A 19050-nucleotide genomic window follows, 5' to 3' on the forward strand; every position below is an offset into this window, starting at 1 on the left:
GCAGATGGGACCTTATTTTAATATCTCATCTGAAGTCATCAATTTCAAGAGTGCAGCACCCTCCTTATGATGCACTGTAGTGTCAATACTGGGAAATTAATCCAAATGCCTGGGGTGGAAATAGACCCCACAGCCTTCAGCTCTTTCAGTACCAAAGGTGAGCGTGCTACCTGTTGAGCCACTGACACACATAAGTTCTCACTCACCGCAACTCTTATTTGAATAAAGTGATTACTGATATTGGCAGGAGATGGATAAAATCAGCAGAGAAACACAAAGAGCAAAAAAGAAGAAAAAGGCTCTAGGGAGTAGCATATTAGAATAAGGAATCAATGAAGTAAGTAGCAAAGAATACAGGGGGCATACCAAATGCACATGAAGATGCATAACCAGTAAAAAGCAAAACAGACCAAAATATTTTTATCTCACCTATATCTGGGACAGTTGTAGACAGCTATCTTCTAGAACAGGGCAAGACCATAATAGCAAAGCAAAACTGGTACAATGTTTGTGTCAGAATCAGAGTAAATATGTGTGTTTTTGTGTGGGAGGGGATCATAATAACAGAATAATAAGCATTTAGGTAGCTCAAAGAAAATATATTTTAAATGCATCAATGTACTTAATAGTTTCCAAGAAAGTAACATATTTCATAACAAAAACAAATAGAACAAAAACACAATTTGGTGTTAAGTGTAGCAGGCTAAGAGGAAATATAAAAAAAGCATTTTTTGTCTAGTGGTAGTAGATGTATGAAGTGTGCTTCTCTAATGAAGGTGCTAGATAAAAAGGCTTATCATTCAGGAACATATGCATGAATATGTAGAGAGCAATGCTTGTGCAGAGGAGAAAATAAGACCACAAACTATACCGTCCTAAGGAACTTGTTGGACAAAATGGTGTCATAATTTTGAAATTTATGAAAAAGCAATCGGTGTGTGGAGGAAGAAAGTTAAATTGTATGTATAAAGGGCTTGTTATATAGTCATTAAAACAGTGAGCATACAAGATGAGATAGGTGCTTGCTATCCAAGTTTGTTAATATTTTCTATGAGTTATTGGTGATTTATGTATGAAGTATAATGGGGAAAAACAGCCTCTAGGCTTTTTATAATCTTTAAAATGATGAAGCAGCATGTGAATATGCCTCATATTTTGGGCACTAATATATTTTAGAACACAACCTTACTATGCCTGCTGGGATTTATACTGTCTCAGCTTAATGATTTACACTTAAACTTTTAGCCCTGCTTAAAAGCAAAAAACCTTAAAAACTTTGTACTGTTTGTCTCTTTGAACTATAAAACAAGTGCCTTACTCTGAATACCATGGTGCAGTATTGCTGATACTTTGCTGAAACAATCACAAAGCCATTAAGGTAAAACCATCAATCTTGGATCCTGATATGGGAATGAAGTAGACCCAGAGACGTGGCACTTAAACCAAAGTAGTCCCACTAGTACCTGCTACATCACGGGTAATGGTGGGAATTGCTCATCTCTGGCTCTTCTTCATAAAAGAAAAAAAAAGAAAAAAATTGATCTCTGTCATTTAGGAAGAAAAAGTTTAACTGCCATGACTTCTGCAGCCATGATACATAGTTGAAATGTCTGTGAAATACTGATTAAAAAATGGCTGCTCTATAGGTATTCTAATCATGGATCAAAAAACCAAGAGGGTTGCAATGATAGTAATTTAGCTGTTTAACAGTATGTGTGAACACATTTTTATCTTCTGTAGTACAAGTTCTCCTCCTCTGCTATTTTCGAAGATGGACTTTTTAATATGAAACTCTTTTGTACATGCACATTATCCTCCAGTACATATACATTAAAAAGCTTGACATACTGAATAAGAGTCAATGTTTGTATAATTGGAAATAGTTTATCTACTCGGTGTAAAAAATAGCTGTGCTGTAATTTTTAGGGTGACCTAAAATGGAGCATACGTACTGACATTGACATTTGTGCTGCTGATTACCATTTTATCTATACAGCTAATGACATCATTGCCATTTTGTTGGTAATAATGAAGTACGGTGTTGGTTCAGTAGAACAAAATGCAACATTAACCTTATTTTGAACCACCGTGCACAAATGTATTTAACAACTTGCCATATAAGGAAAACAACCCATTATTGTGCAGCTTTCTTCTCAAAATCAAAACATATAACATACTCTCACAGTGTAACTCAGCAGAGAAGCCATATTAAATGACATAAAATGCAAACAACGCAACCAGGAAATTAATTATGCACTTGTTTTTAAAAATCTTAGTTTATTGTGATTTTTCACAGGGGAAATTGATAAATTATTCAGCTACATTGAGCAGAGTAATATAATCCTGTCTATAATACAAATAGGCAAGACTGAGTAGTGGCCTGGGTGCCCACAGAGAAGACATGAAAGGATGGGGGTGAGTAGAAGATTCCAGTTTGCTCGTCCTTTCAGAGGGAGTTGATGCATTCACCTGCAATACCAGTCCCTACGGGAGGAGTAATTGCATTGCAGTCAGTGGTATGATCAAGGTGTGTGTGTTTGGACTTACCATGTCTCTCACAGTAGTCTATAAGGTGTACATGCATGGGGCAAGCATACATTGGAGGAAAGTGTAGAAGGATGTCCCATTGCTCTGAAAACAAATGTCAACTTATAGAAACAGGTTTAAATTAATAAAAAAAATTACCCCTCTGCTATGTGTTTTAATGCTGCATATAATGGAGAATGCTGGTCAGGTATTTCTTTGGCCTGGGGGCCAATTAATTAACATAACATTTGCATGACCCCAGTATAGAGAGAGATTTAACCAGTGGCTCAGACCGCTAGGATGAGAACATGCCCCATCCCCCATGGGAGTGGCAGATGTGGAGCAGGGTGCAAGATACTTTCATACCTGCCTGGATGGTAGCTACCTTTGATTAGCCCTCACCTCATTCATTAGAAGGCCATAGCTGGACAATGATGAATGGATTCAAAAGCTGTAGGAAGGGGGCTAATGGTCAGCAGACAGGAAGGTAAACAGTACCTAGATGAGAAAATCCCAAAAATGTGAACAGCAATAAAAAAATAATAAAATAATGGCAACAGAAGAACATGTAGAATGAGTGAAACTGAATATAATTTCTGCAGCCTCTGGTAAAATTTATAAAGCTTACAGTAAATATATATGTAGGTAACAAGACCATTAGAACAACCTACTTTGTCATTTCATCCAGGGGAAAGCAACAAGTTTGAACCTTTAAAGATAAAATGTATTATATGGAAATCAACTCATTGTCACAGCACAGAATAGCAAGCCATGAAACATCAGGATAGGAAGGCCGAAAGTTTCCTGTAGTTGACATTTTGATAGATATTTCATACGTTCATGCTAAGCATATGACCACCCAGGTCTTTACAAGCCTAGCCATACAACCAAACCCAGCTTTGTTCCACAGTTCCTTAGACACCTATATGGTGGGATATGTTAGTAAATAGGTACCTAATGACTTTGTAGGGGGGTATGTTAGTTAGGGATTAAATTACTTCTGTCCATCAGAGACATGGAGATCAGACCAGAGGTGAATTTGTGATTTCCCATGATCAAGGCTTCTTTTGAAAATGGCCAGAGATGAACTTTCTTCACATAGATGGGGAGCTTATTCCATAGAGTGGAGATCCTTTGAGATACATATTGGTCCCTCCAGCAGGATTTATTTTTATCACAAACAATATTTATGTCCTTGGATCTATTGTTTCTGGTACTGTTTGTCTTGCAGATGTGCAATAGATCCATCAGAGCTGGATCTGAAGATGCCTTATTTGCTGTGCATAGATCATCTCTCAGTAACCTGTAGGAGACCGAGTACAGAGATGACACCTTAAGTTGATTTGTTTAGGATAAGGTGTCCATGCCCTGGATTCTCCTGGTAAGGAATATTTGACAGTATTCCAACTGTTGTAAGTGCCTAGTTAGTTACTTGCCAAAGGGGACGTTGTACTCAATGACTGGTCTGCTATTGGCTGAGCAGAGTGCTGGTATTATTTCCTTGTCCTGGATGCCATACCCTTGCTTATGATTTGGGTGGCATAAAATGATTTAATTTCTATTTTGTCTACATGTTAGTCAAATACCAGATTAAACTTTTAGGGTGTTTTATTGATGATGTAATAAGAGTGAGTGGATGATTTCCCAAAGGGCTTTATAATGCATTTTTTTTGCATTGAGTTTTAATCCATGGCTTTCGCAACAGTCATTTCTTTGTGTTAGACACTCTTGTAAGATGTTGGCGTCATGGAGGGAATCTGTGATAGCTCCCAATTTACATGCATCTGTGAACTTGGTGAGCCAGAGGCCTTTGACATTAGCCTTGACTTCCAAGAAGTAGATGTCATACAGGAGAGGGCCCAACAAGGAGCCCAGGGGTACCCTGCTGGTGACTTATCTGTTGGTGGTCTCACCAGTCCTGACTTCTTGGGCCTATCTGTGAGCTAGCTGGCAATGCAGTAAGTTATGTAGGGATTTATGCCTAAATCTGAGAGTTTGTCAACAATACCTGAGTGGGGTATTGTATTGAATGCCCTGACCAGGTCAGGGTATGCATTATGGACCATTTTCCCCTTATCCACAGCCATGGTAACTCTTTCATAGAAGTATACCAAATTCAGTAGGCAAGACTTTTCCTTAACGAAGCCAACCTGGGATGGGTCCAGTGTCTGCCAGTTGCCAATGTCCTTGTTGATCATTGCCATGATAACTTATTCTATGGCTTTGCATATTAGACTTGTCAGACTGATGGGTCTGTAGTCCCTGGAGTCAGTTGATGGTCCACTCTTATGAAAAGAAATGACCGTTGTGGCCCTCCATGCACCTGGCATGTAACCTGTTTTGAGACAGTAGCTTAAGATTGCTTCTAGTGGTCCTTCTAGGTCATGTTTTAGGCTATTTAGGAGGCAAATGTGGATATCAGTGGGGCCGATTGAAGCAGTGTTTTTGGCCTTAACGAGCATCTCCAGGATTTTTTCCCTGTTGATAGTTGGGGGGGTATGCTAGAAGGTATTTCTCAGGGGGTAGTACGAGGAGCAGATGGTGAAGTTACAGCTAAATTTATTAGCTATTAGATTTGCTATGTCATCCTGACATAGCTGAAGATGGTCTTGTGACTGTCTTTAGCCTGGGAAGCTATCCTGACCTCATAAATGGCCTTGTTGGACTTTATTAGACCTCATAGTTTCTTGTTTAGTTGAATCAGAGAGCTTTGTCTCTATAAGAGATGCTCCTTCTGATTTTGGCCATGATTTTTTTCTTTTGTTATATTGCCTGTTAAGGTAAGGATTCTACCAGTGTGGTTTGTTTTTGCTGTGATGTCTAGGCTTACATCTGTTAGGTATGGCAGCCTCACTGCAATCAATTACATGGTTTTACAGGGTTTCTCTAAATAAGTCTGCAGGGGTAGCTGTGCTCTTGGGGTTTGTGAGATCTGTGTATTTTGACAAACAGTTGCTTAATAGGATGTAGTTTGCTTTAGTTGTTGTTGTGTCTTTCGGCTTTTCCCAGTTAGGGGTCGCCACAGCAGAACTCCGGACCGCTAATGATTGACAGTAGATTTTTATGTGCCGAGTTGCCAGCCCTGACACACAACCTTCAATGAAGGTATGCCCATTCACGCATGTCTCCACACAGAAGACGCTCTAGCTGAGAATCGAACAGGACAACGTCTTACTGCGAGGCAACAATGCTACCGCAGCACCACCAGTGTTCCTAATTGTTTCAGGTTTAGTTGGATTTTCTGGGTTGATTTTTATTTCAAGGGAGACAGCTTTGTGCTCCAACTTCACCAATGAGGATGTGATGGGTGGGGGACTGTAACACTTTCCCATGTTGATGAGCAGTAGGTCCAATATGTTTGAGCCTCCATTGAGTGCAGTCTCTGGTCCAGGGGGTTTGTATTGATAAAGTCCAGAAAACATGTCTGTGAGTTAGAGGTAGTATCATTTCCTAGTCTATAAAGGGATAATTAAAGTCTACCATGAATAGGGTATTTGGTTGGATGGAGTTGTATTTGCTGCTAACATATATCAAGACAGCTTAAGATAGAAGACAGAGGGGGTGAGTTTTACTTTTGTTTTCCACCTTTTCACTCCTGACAAGTTTATGTGACCATGGAATAGCTGTATAAGAGATTGGGAGTGAAGGTTCCTTCCATATTAGGGGTGCACTGGAGCTAAACATTTGTTTCTACATGTTTTGAAGCTTTGAATGCGTCACTGTTTTCAGACTGCATTGTCATGAGTCCTTATATGTTTTAGTGTAGACTAAGTTCCATTAACCAAATGATACAATTATTTATAGAAAACCTAGGTTATAATCCTGAAGAAATATTTATGAAAGCAGCTAATAGGTTAGGACACATTTACGTATGAAATTTAAAAGGAATTTTTATTTAAATATCTATGAATTTAAAATAAAGTTTAATTGATTTAAGCAGTTTCTGAGGACAGTTTTTTTCTAGTCTGTGTAGAACATTTTCTCTCTAACCATCCAGATGTAAACAAATTAATACTGAAATACTGAGGAGATGGTCAGAATTATAATAAAACCTGTGTTGAAGAGCTATCTTAAAACTATTTTGATCCAATCCACAGAATTTTTTAAAAACAGTCTGCCTAAGACATGGTTGTTTCAATGTCCTACTAAAACACATTTTTATTACACATATAAAACAATATCAGGATGTCATTTAGACATGTTTATTTATGGATTTTATTTATTTATCCTTTGTTGACCAAATTAGTCCCACTAGTCTTGTGTTCTCTTTTCACAGCAGACTCAAGCTGGTAATTATACAACTAGGGGAAATTTGACCAGTGCCTTGGGGAACATCTCCTATTCCTTTTGATGGTGCCATTGGATCTTTCACATCAGCCTGACCTACTACCAACTCAAAGAGACGGAACCTCAGTCTACCGTCTCATCTGAAAGACGAGATATTACTTACCAATTCTTATGATGCATACAGAACTCTAAAACCAAAGATAATACAAACCTTAACTTGGAAATTTATAAAATACCATTTACAGATATATTCCTTTTCAGTAATCTGATTATATTTAATGATTAATCATAATAATAGCAAAACTAAACTGGGCTGTTATTGCTTATCTATGTATTTATATGCCCTGTTTGTAAAACTAAATCAAAAGAAATATAAAGTTGGATTTTTGTAGCACAGTGACGAATTTAACATGTATTAGAATATGCCTATTACTTATGCATAGATTTTACAGTAAATGTATAAATCAGATAGCAAAATTCATGTTTTAAACAGTAAGATGTAAGCATTATATTCTAAAGTTGGGATTTAGGGTGAATAGTGAATAGAGCGATCATGACTGGACAAAGCAACCACATTTCAGCTTTGTATTTGATGAGGAGACTTTTGAGAAAGTTGTTTTTTAATGCATTGGTGGGGGGAGTGAATCCCTCACACCTCATGTTGGTCATTGCACCTCATGAATCTCAGCTATGTAACTCTGGTTACTGTACCTCCGGATATATTGAAGTAGTTGCTTCATCTAAAGGCAAGATGCTAATGTGCTAGAAGTGTATTAGAAATAATGTTCTCAAAGGCATTTCATTTTTTTTCCATTTTTAATTATAAACTTGGAAAATTTTTCTCTGCAGAATCACATTATATTTTTGACCCACTCTAGAATTTTCAGCTGATATTCCCAATCGACAATTTCACTAGATGTCATTCATCTAAAAAAGCAACAACAGTTCTGCAAATTAGAATCTTAAAAAAGACACCAATATATTAGCTTCATTAGTTTTCAAGAGACATAAAAATTTCAAGCCTTGTTCCTCAAAATGGTGTTTTAAGAACATCCCAGTTCCAAATGTCATTCTGCATATACACATGAAGATGCATGATACATCTTAAAAAGCTCATTTATTTATTTATTGACCAGGAAAATCCACTGGGTCGGGAACCCATTTTCAGTGGAGGCCTGTGGAGAAAAGCTCCATTTACAGATCAAACTTTTTGCAACAAGATAACATTTACAATAATAAAATAGTGTACAAAAATTTTGTACAATTTCCTAGTGATTAGTAATACACAGAGTACAAAGTTTTATACAATCTGGTTGGGCGTTAGTATTACACATACAGAATTTTTAATGGCATTCATGTATGGAGGGAAAAAGACAGTAGATACATTCATAATAAACAGTTCATTTATGCACTTCAATACATGGGAAGTTTAGGATTTAGGCTAATGATTATTATAAAGACAAAACAGAGACTGACATACCTTAGATGATGTAGAAAAGTCAACAATTTGTTACTTGAAATCGAAAAAAGTAATACTAGTCAGCAAAATCTTACAATTTGTTTACAGTGGTCTACAGTTCTGGGCACAAGGATAGATTTGATTAAGAAAATGGCTTTTTTGGGTGAATTTGAAGGTTTTTATGGAATCAAGTTGTGTAATAGAGGTGGTAGGTCATTCCATACATTTGCTATGGAGTGTGAGTCCTGCTTTCTTAATGGGTTTGGATGCACTTAGAAGCTGCTTATTAGCACACGACAGATTCTGGGTGGGGATGTAGGATTGTAGGACAGAATGAAGTGAAGGGCAGTTTTCTGGTTTGTATATTAGTTTATGAGCAAGGGTTAGTTGGGTGTAATGAAGGTAGTGGAGGAATTCAAGCCAATACAATTCATTTATGGCCTGGTGGTGTGTGCAGTTTTGTAGGCCAGAGGTAACTTTGCAATTTTATAATACATGATTGTAGTTTGTTGCTTACAGATGTGTGAAGGTTGGTAAAGATGGGGGAACCACAGAGGAGGGAAGGGAGTAAGAGGGTATTTGCTAGTTTTATTTTTGTGCGTTTATCCATATAGGGTTTATGTCTGTATTGTATTTAGAATATGTTGTTCAAAGCATAGTTTGTCATCTATACTAATGCCTAGTACTTTTACTGTCTTCACTACTTCAATTGCAGTCTTGTTATGGGAGTAAATTTTAAAGTCCTGTGGAGGTGGTTTAGATGAAAATAGTAGTAGCTTAGTTTTTTGGGGATTTAGTAGTAGCTATACTTTGTTTAGCAGTTGAGAAGGCATTTTGTGTTATTTTTAGGAGATCTGGGAAGTTGGTAGATGAGGGTATGATAGTAGAATCAGCATATTGGATGGGTGAACTCCCTCCATACTTAACTTTATCCTGACTGATTGTTTCCTCTCTCTGTCCTGCTGTCTTCTTCCTTGTACCCTACCCCCAAATCCCACCCACCCCCAGTGGTCCTAGCCACTCCCTCCTCAACTTCCACCCAATCACACATACCCCCATTTAAACTAATCAGACACACCCTTACTCATTCCCTATTACACTACACCACTACTTTTGACTATATTACCTTAGCCCTCCTCTACTACTTAACAAGAACTAACTCCCTCCTCTCTACACCCTCCTTATCTACTTCCACTACTTACTTCTACTACTCACAAATTTTAACCCTCCCATTTAACACTTCCTATTCTCAATCTCAGTGAAAAATGGCTTCAACTACCTTAACCAAATGAATATTCCTAGCTATACTTCCTACTATCCTCACCTCCACCTACCTCCTCACTTTTGAAAAACTGCAATATTACCATTTCAACTGCTCTCTAAAACAAACAGCAATTCACACATCCATACTCACTTGCAATCACACTAATATCACTTCCATTCCTAGCTATCTACTACCCAAATTCCACAGAGTCTCCCACTCTAAATATAATAATCATACTATAAAAAGAGAGAAATATTTACTTTACCTAAAATACAATGCAGCAACAAAACCTCCCAATCTCTCCTTACTAGATGGTGACATCCACCCAAACCCTGGCCCTGACAATACTACTACCCTAACAGCCCAGCCTAAACTCCCCAACTCACTCCTAATAGGACATCTAAACATCCGTAGCCTTAACAATAAAGTAGCTCATCTCCATGCCCTTCTAGATATTCACTCCTTTGATATCCTTTGCCTAACAGAAACTTGGTTGAAACCAGGAACCCAAGACAACTAAATTATCCCCCAAGGCTACAATATCATTAGAGAAGACCGAATAAAACACAAGGGAGGGTTATATTTAAAGATGGATTTGACATCTCCACACTCCCATATAACCCTCCTCAAGATAGTAATGCCGAAGTCCTAGTCACCAAACTCCAAATCAACCCTAACAAAGCTTTATACCTCATCTGTATCTACCTACCTCCCGGTAATAATATCAGCACAATTGAAGCTATATTAAACTGGGCATCCTCAACTTACCCCCAAGAAACAGTAATACTAGGTGATTTTAATACCGACTGGAAAAAGTCAATACAGATAACCCCACTTCTCACATTAACCTGCATGGCTTTAATCAAACTATCACCTCCTTAATAAACCAAACAAAAAGAGACTACCTTAGACTGGATACTAATAAATAGACAGGCTTATAAGGTAGGCATTCTCCCAGATGATGTAAGTGATCATATGTTGACCTACATCATAAGACAAAAGTCCAATAAACACTTTAGCCCAGAATCATTCCAGAATGAACTTAGTGCCTGTAACTGGTACCCTTTAAAAACTCTACCACTTGAAGAGGCTATAAAATATCTAAACTCTACTTTTTATCCATTCTTGATAAACATCCAGCCCCTGGCTTTCCAAAGAAACCAGGCAAAAAATTCTACTAAGGAACAAATCTTGGGCTAAATGGAGGGCTAACAAAACTATCTCTGATCAACAAAATTTTAGGCAACTAAGAAATTATACAAAAAAGGCAATACTTACAGATAAAAAGAACTATTACTGTAAACTACAACAAAACCATCAAAACAATCCCCAAAAATGTTGGTCTAGCATAAACAAACTCTTGTCCCCTGGACACTCTAATACACCTACCCCTCTTGAGGCTGATCCCAATACCCCCCTACAAACAGCCAATACATTTAATACTTTCTTCACAGAGACCATACAAACACTAGCCAGTCAGCTAATCCCAGACAACTCAAGCCTTCACGCCACAACATTACCTCCACTATCAACATTTAAACTGCAACCTATCTCGACTACTCTCATCTGTAAACTCATCCAAAAACTTAAGCCCTGCACACCTTCTGCTGACCAAATACCATCAGAATACTTGCAAAAAGCAGCTAAGGTAATTGCATACCCTGTATCCATCCTCATCAACAGAACCTTTACAGAAGGAATGATTCCAGACATTTGGAAAATCTCCCATATTATTCCAAGGTGGGAACTCAAATGATTACTCTAATTACAGACCTATAGCTCTATTATCTCCTTTAGCCAAAATAATGGAAAAGTGCATGCACCAACAACTACTACATCATTTATCTCAACACAACATTCTAGCAAACTGTCAACATAGTTTTAGACCATCACACAGTACCACAACTGCCCTGCTATCTTTTATAGATACCATCAATAGAAACCGCAACAACAATAACCTCTCATCTGCTCTCTTTATCGACCTCTCAAAAGCTTTTGACATGGTCAACCATGCCCTTCTCATCAACATTCTAAAGTCCCTCTCCTTTGACCATCTGACTATTAAATGGTTTAGGTCTTATCTGAGCAATAGGCAACAAGCAGTTCTCTGGCAAAACAACATATCCCTTCAGCCAGTTACGTCCCTCAAGGCTCTATTCTAGGACCACTTCTCTTCTCATTATTTATCAATGAACTCCACACAGCAATCCCCAAGCCACCTGCATACAATACGCAGATGATTCTCCCCTCAGAACTACATTCTCTAACCCAGAAAGTATTTAACATAGTAGAAACATGGTTTACAAATAGATGCCTCCTTCTCAATGCTAAAAAAACTAAGCTCCTTCTCTTTACACCCACAAACAAATAAACTTCTCTGTTATTTCCAATAATGGTACTATTATACTCCTGACACAACCACTAAACTGCTAGGAATAACTATTGACATTAACCTGACTTTTGATTGCCACATAAATAATACTATTAAAACTGTCAACAGAAAAATAGGCTCCTTATATAAGATTAAACCTTTCCTAACTCCTATAGCCAGAACAACAATTGCTCACTCACACTTAATCTCTTCACTTGCGCACACCCATATATACTAACCTAAAGAAAAATAACATTACCAAACTAGCAAATTCCTATAATTCCATTGCCAGATTTGCCACTGGCAAGAACTCACTACTGTCTGAATCTAAGGCAACTAGGCTGGCTTGAACTTCAAAACCAACTGATACTACCCCAACTCACCATTGCCCACAAGATTTTCTACCAACCCAACAGTACTCCTATTCTTTCCAATCTCATCCAGCCTTACAAAAATCTAAATTCCTTGCGCTCCTCTAACAAACTGCTTGCTTGTTTAGGCAAGTCAAATAACCTGGCTGGAGACTCTCTTTGTAACACAGTGGGAAAACACTGGAACCTCCTGCCCAATGAAGTAACATTACTTTCATCCTTGCCTCTCTTTAAACATAACCTCAAAAAACACCTCCAAACAAAATGGTTATGGCCCTGCAACAAGCCTGACTAACCATTTCCCTTTACTAAGTATAGCTCCCTTTACTAAGTATAGCTCCCTAAATCAAGAATTCCTACTATTAAATTACAAACACTCCTAATACATTTGTTACATACTAATTCCTGGTAAGATAGACTAACAGATACTCCAAAATTTATATGCCATTAAACTCTCTCTAGTAGATTAATTTCTCTTAATTAACTAACTTCTTTTTCTATCTTATTAATACTGGTTGTTCAGCTTACTTTCTATCTCTAAGCACAAGTCCTTCTTGTATTTTTATTAAAACCTTTTCTGTCAATTTCTACTTTTAATTCTTTAAATTTTTAATTTTTAATTTTTAATGTTGTAATTTCTAAAATTGCCTCTACTGAAAATGGAAATATATCCAGTTAGACTAGCCCGGTTAACAAATGTAAAATAAAATAAAATAAATAAATAAATATAGGCAAACAGTGTGGAGATTATTTATAAATACATTAAAAAGCAAAGGTCAAAGAATGAACCCCTGAGGGTCTCCTGTCTTATTAACCATATAACCAGATTGATTGTTTTGCCATCTGACAGATTGTTGTCTGTTGTTCAGGTAGTTTGAGAACCAGGTCAGGATATATTCGGAGTATCCTAATGTTGCTAGTTGTTGGAGTAGTTTAGTATGTGATACTGTGTTGAAAGCTTTGAATAGGTCTAATAAGACTACTTTTGTCAATAGACCAGAGTCCAGAGCTTGGTTCACTGTATCAGTTAAAGAAAGTAAGGCTGTAGCAGTACTGTGTGCAGGATGAAAGCCATGTTTGGTAGGGGTGAGGAGATTATTGTCAGAGAGGTGTTTTAGTAGTTGAGTGTGTATACACTTTTCCAATATTTTAGAAAATTGTGAGAGAATGGAAATGGGTTGATAGTTAAATCATTAGTATTATCACCTTTATGCAATGGGGTTATGATGGATTTCTTCATAATAAGTGTGTGTATATATATATATGTATATATATATATATATATATATATATATATATATATATATATATATCAGACCTCCCAACCGTCCTGAAACATGGGGTGCCACGATTCCAGAGTGGCACCCCCTTCATTTCTGATTTCTTGGGCTGTTTTTTTGAAATCTACCCCCCCCCTGGCTTTTTGAGCTGATGTAATCGCGTGCGTGATGACATCAGCTCTGTGAAACGGCTTACCTGTCGGAATTGAGCTCAGCTAGCTCAAACAATAACGTGCATGCATGCATTTCTGGCACCTAGCTGCTGCAAGTGAGAATGGAACAAGAGAAACAAGCTGGGAATGGTGGAATTTTGCTGCTGTGAGTGAGATGAGCTGGGAATGAGCTGCCGCAAGTGAGATGAGCTGGGAATAAGCTGCCGCGAGCGAGAGAATGGAGCTGGGTAAGACAAGCAAATGGAACTTGTGTGTAGCAAATGAACTTAGCTGGTGTGTGTGTGTGTGTGTGTGTGTGTGTGTGTGTGTGTGTGTGTGTGTGTGTGTGTGTGTGTGTGTGTGTGTGTGTGTGTGTGTGTGTGTGTATGTGTGTGTGTGTGTGTGTGTGTGTGTGCATGTGCGTGTGTGTGTGAGTGAGACGAGGAAAGTGTGTGAGACAAGGAACTTAGCTGCTGAGAGAGACGATGAGACAAGGAACTTTGAACTTAGCTGCCCCCATTACTTATCAGATCTGTCTCTGTTGTGGGATATTTCCTGAGCATAGGTTACCTGCAGTGTAGTTGGGTGCTCAGCTCATGTGCTATGAGCCAGTCCTAGATTTCATAGCTTTTCTTATTTATAAGGTTCATGTGCCTATACTCTGTGTCAACATTTTGCTTCTAATTTAAGTGTTTACTGCATTTAGTTTCACTGTTTTTACTTAAAAGAGGGAAAAGTGGCTAGTCCTTCTGACTTCAGCTAGAAAATGCAAAGAGAACATTTTTATTAGACCCTTGCTATGTTTTTCAGTATATTTTTTTACTTATTAATATTATTCTTATTCTTTGTAGATCATTTTTGCTTGGCAGTAATCTAAAACACTGACCAGCAAGGCTGGTTAATTAGAAATTTTCTAACTTGGTCCTTCTGTACCTTTGCCTTACTTACATTCATTTTATCGTATATTTTCCCTTTCTTTGATAAGCTTCTGTTGTCATTAACCTGCAAATGCAGTCACTTCTGTATGCTAGAGTGATTCCTTGATCAATTCCTACTTTTTCTCACTATACTTTGCTGCATAGTCCCACAATAGGCTGGGGTTACATCAGCAAGCTAATCATTACTATAATGTACAACTTATGTAAAACCGCTGAAGTGATGTTGCATGAAAAAAAAAGGAAAACGTTCACAGCAATCAGTTTACTTACAAGTGCAAATTTGTGAAAAGCTGAGGTACTGGAAGCTATAGTGACATTGTCGTGGACTTTTTAAGTGTTTTTTATGACTTAACTATATTATGTAAACAGTTAATTGTAACCAGATTGTAATACAAATTACTTTCTTCCTGTCACTTACAGTCAATGTTGGCTAAATTCATAACTGATTTTCTGAATAATTTATTGTTTTAAGCTGCAGAAGTAGTAGGTAATAGGAATGTAGGCCTTACTGGCCTTATTCTAATTTGTAAATGCAATCTAGTCCCTTTCTTGTTGGGAGATGAATGTAAGATTCATTGGCTACAACTTTTTGGGAAGTACAATGTGTACATTGTATAATTTATATATTCTTATGGTTGTTGAAAGTGTGTCCGTTACTTTCTGATTTATTCTATGTGCAATATTACTATCTAATTTTACTTGCCTTTGTAACTGATGTGATTGCATTCACCTGAGCTGTGCCTAAAATTGATCCATTGTGATCAGTGCTAAACAACCTCATTTAAATCCTGAACATATTTATTTGGGTCATTGAGGGTGGTATCCCAAATAGTTTTCACAAGTGTATAATTTGTTGCATCATAGCTTCCTTTAGTAAAGTCTAAGAAAAATTAATTATTTATGCTTCGATTTGATAATACTACTGTGGCCTTTGCTATTAAGATTATAACTGTAGTTGGGGAGCAGAAGGATCCTGAATTTCTCAGTAGGACATGAAAGATTTTGCCACCTTTAGTTGGATTTCTTTTATAATTTGTTTGATATTATTTTGATAAATATAGTTGATTGATATTTTAATGTATTTATTTGCTGTTGAAAAGTTTGGATAGATAAATACCCCCAGTGCTGAGAGAGATGAGAACAGGAACTTTGAGCTTAGCTGCTGAGAGAGATGAGGAAAATGTGTGTGTAAGTAGACTTTTATGATGGAAATGTTATGAATTGGGCAGTTTTGTCATTATTGGTTCATGCATTTTGTTTCATTGCCTACTGGAAAAATGTTCAAACAATAAATTTAAAATGTGCTCTAAGTCTAACAAGTGTGCTGTAAACGGGGCAAAACTAGGTAGTGGAACATTGGAATGGCTGCAGGGGGACTCTGGTGCCATATTTTGGTTGTCCTTCAGTTTGCGTTTGAAAGCTGGTATCCCACAATTCCATTGGAGTGGGCAGGGTTATGTAATTATGTATGCAAATTTTATGCTAATCAGTCTACAGATTTGTACCTATTTTTCACAGGCCTTGTCCAGATTTATATACTGCTAAAGCAAGCATAAACTCATAGTGAGAAGAATGAGGTGAGGTAAGATGGGTGTAAGGTCAATGCCTCCACAAGGTAGGGACTGCATGAGGATTTGATCTCCTGCTAAACATTTTTTGGGTGTTTTTATGTGTGGAGCATTTAATCATAATGTGATGGGCTCTCATATTTTTTTTTTAGGTTTATTTGTTGTGTACATTCAAGGAAGTTGTGTTGAGGAATTGCAATCTGAGCTGATTAGCTTTTGGTAGAACCTTACCAACATGCGCACACACACACACACACACACACACACACACACACACACACACACACACATATATATATGTGTGTGTGTGTGTGTGTGTGTGTGCATGTTTTTTATATATATATATATATATATATATATATATATATATGCATGTGTGTGTGTATATTTTACATATATATATATATATATATATATATATATATATATATATATATATATATATACACATGTGTGTGTGTATGTATATATATATATATTGTTTTTGGCTTTCTTTGCTTTACAGTATTAACCCCCCACCCCGAATGTGCAGTAGCAAGGCCCATCCAAATCCCACCCAACAGCCAGCACCATGTGACGTTTTTACTAAATTCATAAATAAACATCTTGATGTTTTACTCATCCACATGAATATCCATCCTGGATCTTACTAAAGAAACACAGGGCAAAGAAACTATTTTAAAAGGATTTAAAAAAGAAATGCAAAGGTAAACTTCTGTATGTATGCCTGTATTTTTCTGTCCAATAATGTGCTAAACAAAGCTCTCAGTTTCTTAGTTTTAAAGCTGAGACAGACTTGGATACTCCCCCCAAAAAATTAGGAATAACGCTCTCATGTTTTTTTATAAATCAATAATGATGTATTCAAAAGACCATAACATAATAGGACTTTAATTTACATTAAGTTTCTGTAGTTAGTGACTAAAGCTGCAACTGGGCATTGTTTGTTAACTGTAAATCATTAGCCTGTCTTGAAAAAAAACAAACATTTTTGGAGAAACAAATTAAACTTTTGAGCTAGGAATGGGGTGTTTGAAAATGTGAGACAGTTATAATAATCACATTTCAGACTTAACAGCTGTTACTACCCAGAGTATGATGCATACGAGTAACCCTTTTCCTCAATGTAGTGCAATCTCGGAGTTGGTATATACAATATAGGAGGGGTGTGGAGGCCCAGCCCCCCACGTGGGGGGTGAAGAGGAGCACAGCCCCCCTGCAAGTAAGAAAAACACTACATACAATAGGTAAATGTACTGCCCTCTCAATGAATATTATGTGGACAGTGAAGTAAATCTGCATGGCATATCAATCCTGCATCAGTTGCATACAACATCATGGCCATTTGGCATGTCAGTCACTCAGGCCACACCCACTTCTGTGCAAAACTACCAGGGAATTAATACCATAACACACTGCTTTTTTATAGTCTGTAAAGACTCATATTAAAAAAAAGTTTTATTCTGAAAAAGAATTAAAGAAGTGGCTCAATTGACCTTTCCAAATAATTTTCCATCAACTATTTACAGTATTTACAGTACCATGTAACAAGATGTTCAGCCAATAAAAGTATCCCCATCTCACAAATATAGCACCATATAGCCCCTCCAGTAGGGCAGGTAGCTTGCATACAAGTCAATCTGTAGGTCCTTCTAGGCTTATTTTCTCAGCTTCAGAAATAGCAGAAGAAATTGTAACCTGAGTTGGCCTCAGGTCACATCCAAAGAAACTTCAGTTTGTTGAATTTCATAGCACCTAGAGCACTGAGTAAAACAAATGCTTTACACCATGCTAAACCTCAAATGAAGAGCTCACTTCCTGGTTTTCTGCTTCCAGGCAGTATATAAGTATATAAAAGCTGATATTTTTAACATTGTTAAAATATTTCTGATTTTTTGTTACTGAGGATCACTTGCCATTGATGAATAAATGCTTATTGCTTTGGAAAACTCCCTGGGTTTCATGATTTTTGGAAATTATTGTGACTGAGCTCATCAACAAAATTTTAAGACATTGAGTTTCTTTGTTTTTTATTTTTTTTCCTCAACACTTGTCTTGGTGAGGTTGGAACTAGATAGTTTCCTGTGCTTGTTCATTTTTTACCACGTACATCATACCTCATTTATTTATTTATTTAACATTTGGTAACCGGGAAAGTCCAACTGGACACAAGTCCTTTTTCAGCGGAGGCCTGGGGAGAAAAGCTCCAATTATAACACAGGTTAATAACTCAACAATAACAAAAGATTACATGAAATTACATATTAACAGAGCATAAAAATAAATATATGACTCTGCAATAGACAGTAGATGAGTAAAACACTCAGAATGATATAATACTATGGTGTAAACATCAAACAGCACATCTTCCTAAATCAACTAAAATAGCTTAGACATTCTTCAGTCTTATTTCTATGGAGGCCAGCACAGAGACTGAATGTCTGAAACATTGGGCATACATATAATAAGCCCAAGATGCCATTTATTGGTATGGTGATCTAGGAGTTGGTATATGTAAGTCAAGGGGTGTTGGGGTGCAGGGGCGCTTGCCCCCACTTGCTAAAAGAAGTTTTAAGGAGAAGAGCAATTTTTGAGATTTGCTCTTTTCCAGGTTTTCAGTCTTTTTTCAGCTTTTTGGCACTGGGAATATTGAATGTCAACATTTCAATAGGGAGTCGTCAAGAAAAGCCTTAGCTGTACAGATGATTATGACAAAAAATTAAATACTGCTTCTCATCGGTTGCACTGAATTGAGTGTAGAACATCTACGGTTTTGCAGTAATATACAATAAAATCTGTAGGTTCATAGCCTAATAGATCCTGGAAAACATAAG

Source organism: Protopterus annectens, chromosome 10.part0, assembly GCF_019279795.1.
Source record: "Protopterus annectens isolate FY-2018-M chromosome 10.part0, PAN1.0, whole genome shotgun sequence".
NCBI lineage: Eukaryota > Metazoa > Chordata > Ceratodontiformes > Protopteridae > Protopterus > Protopterus annectens.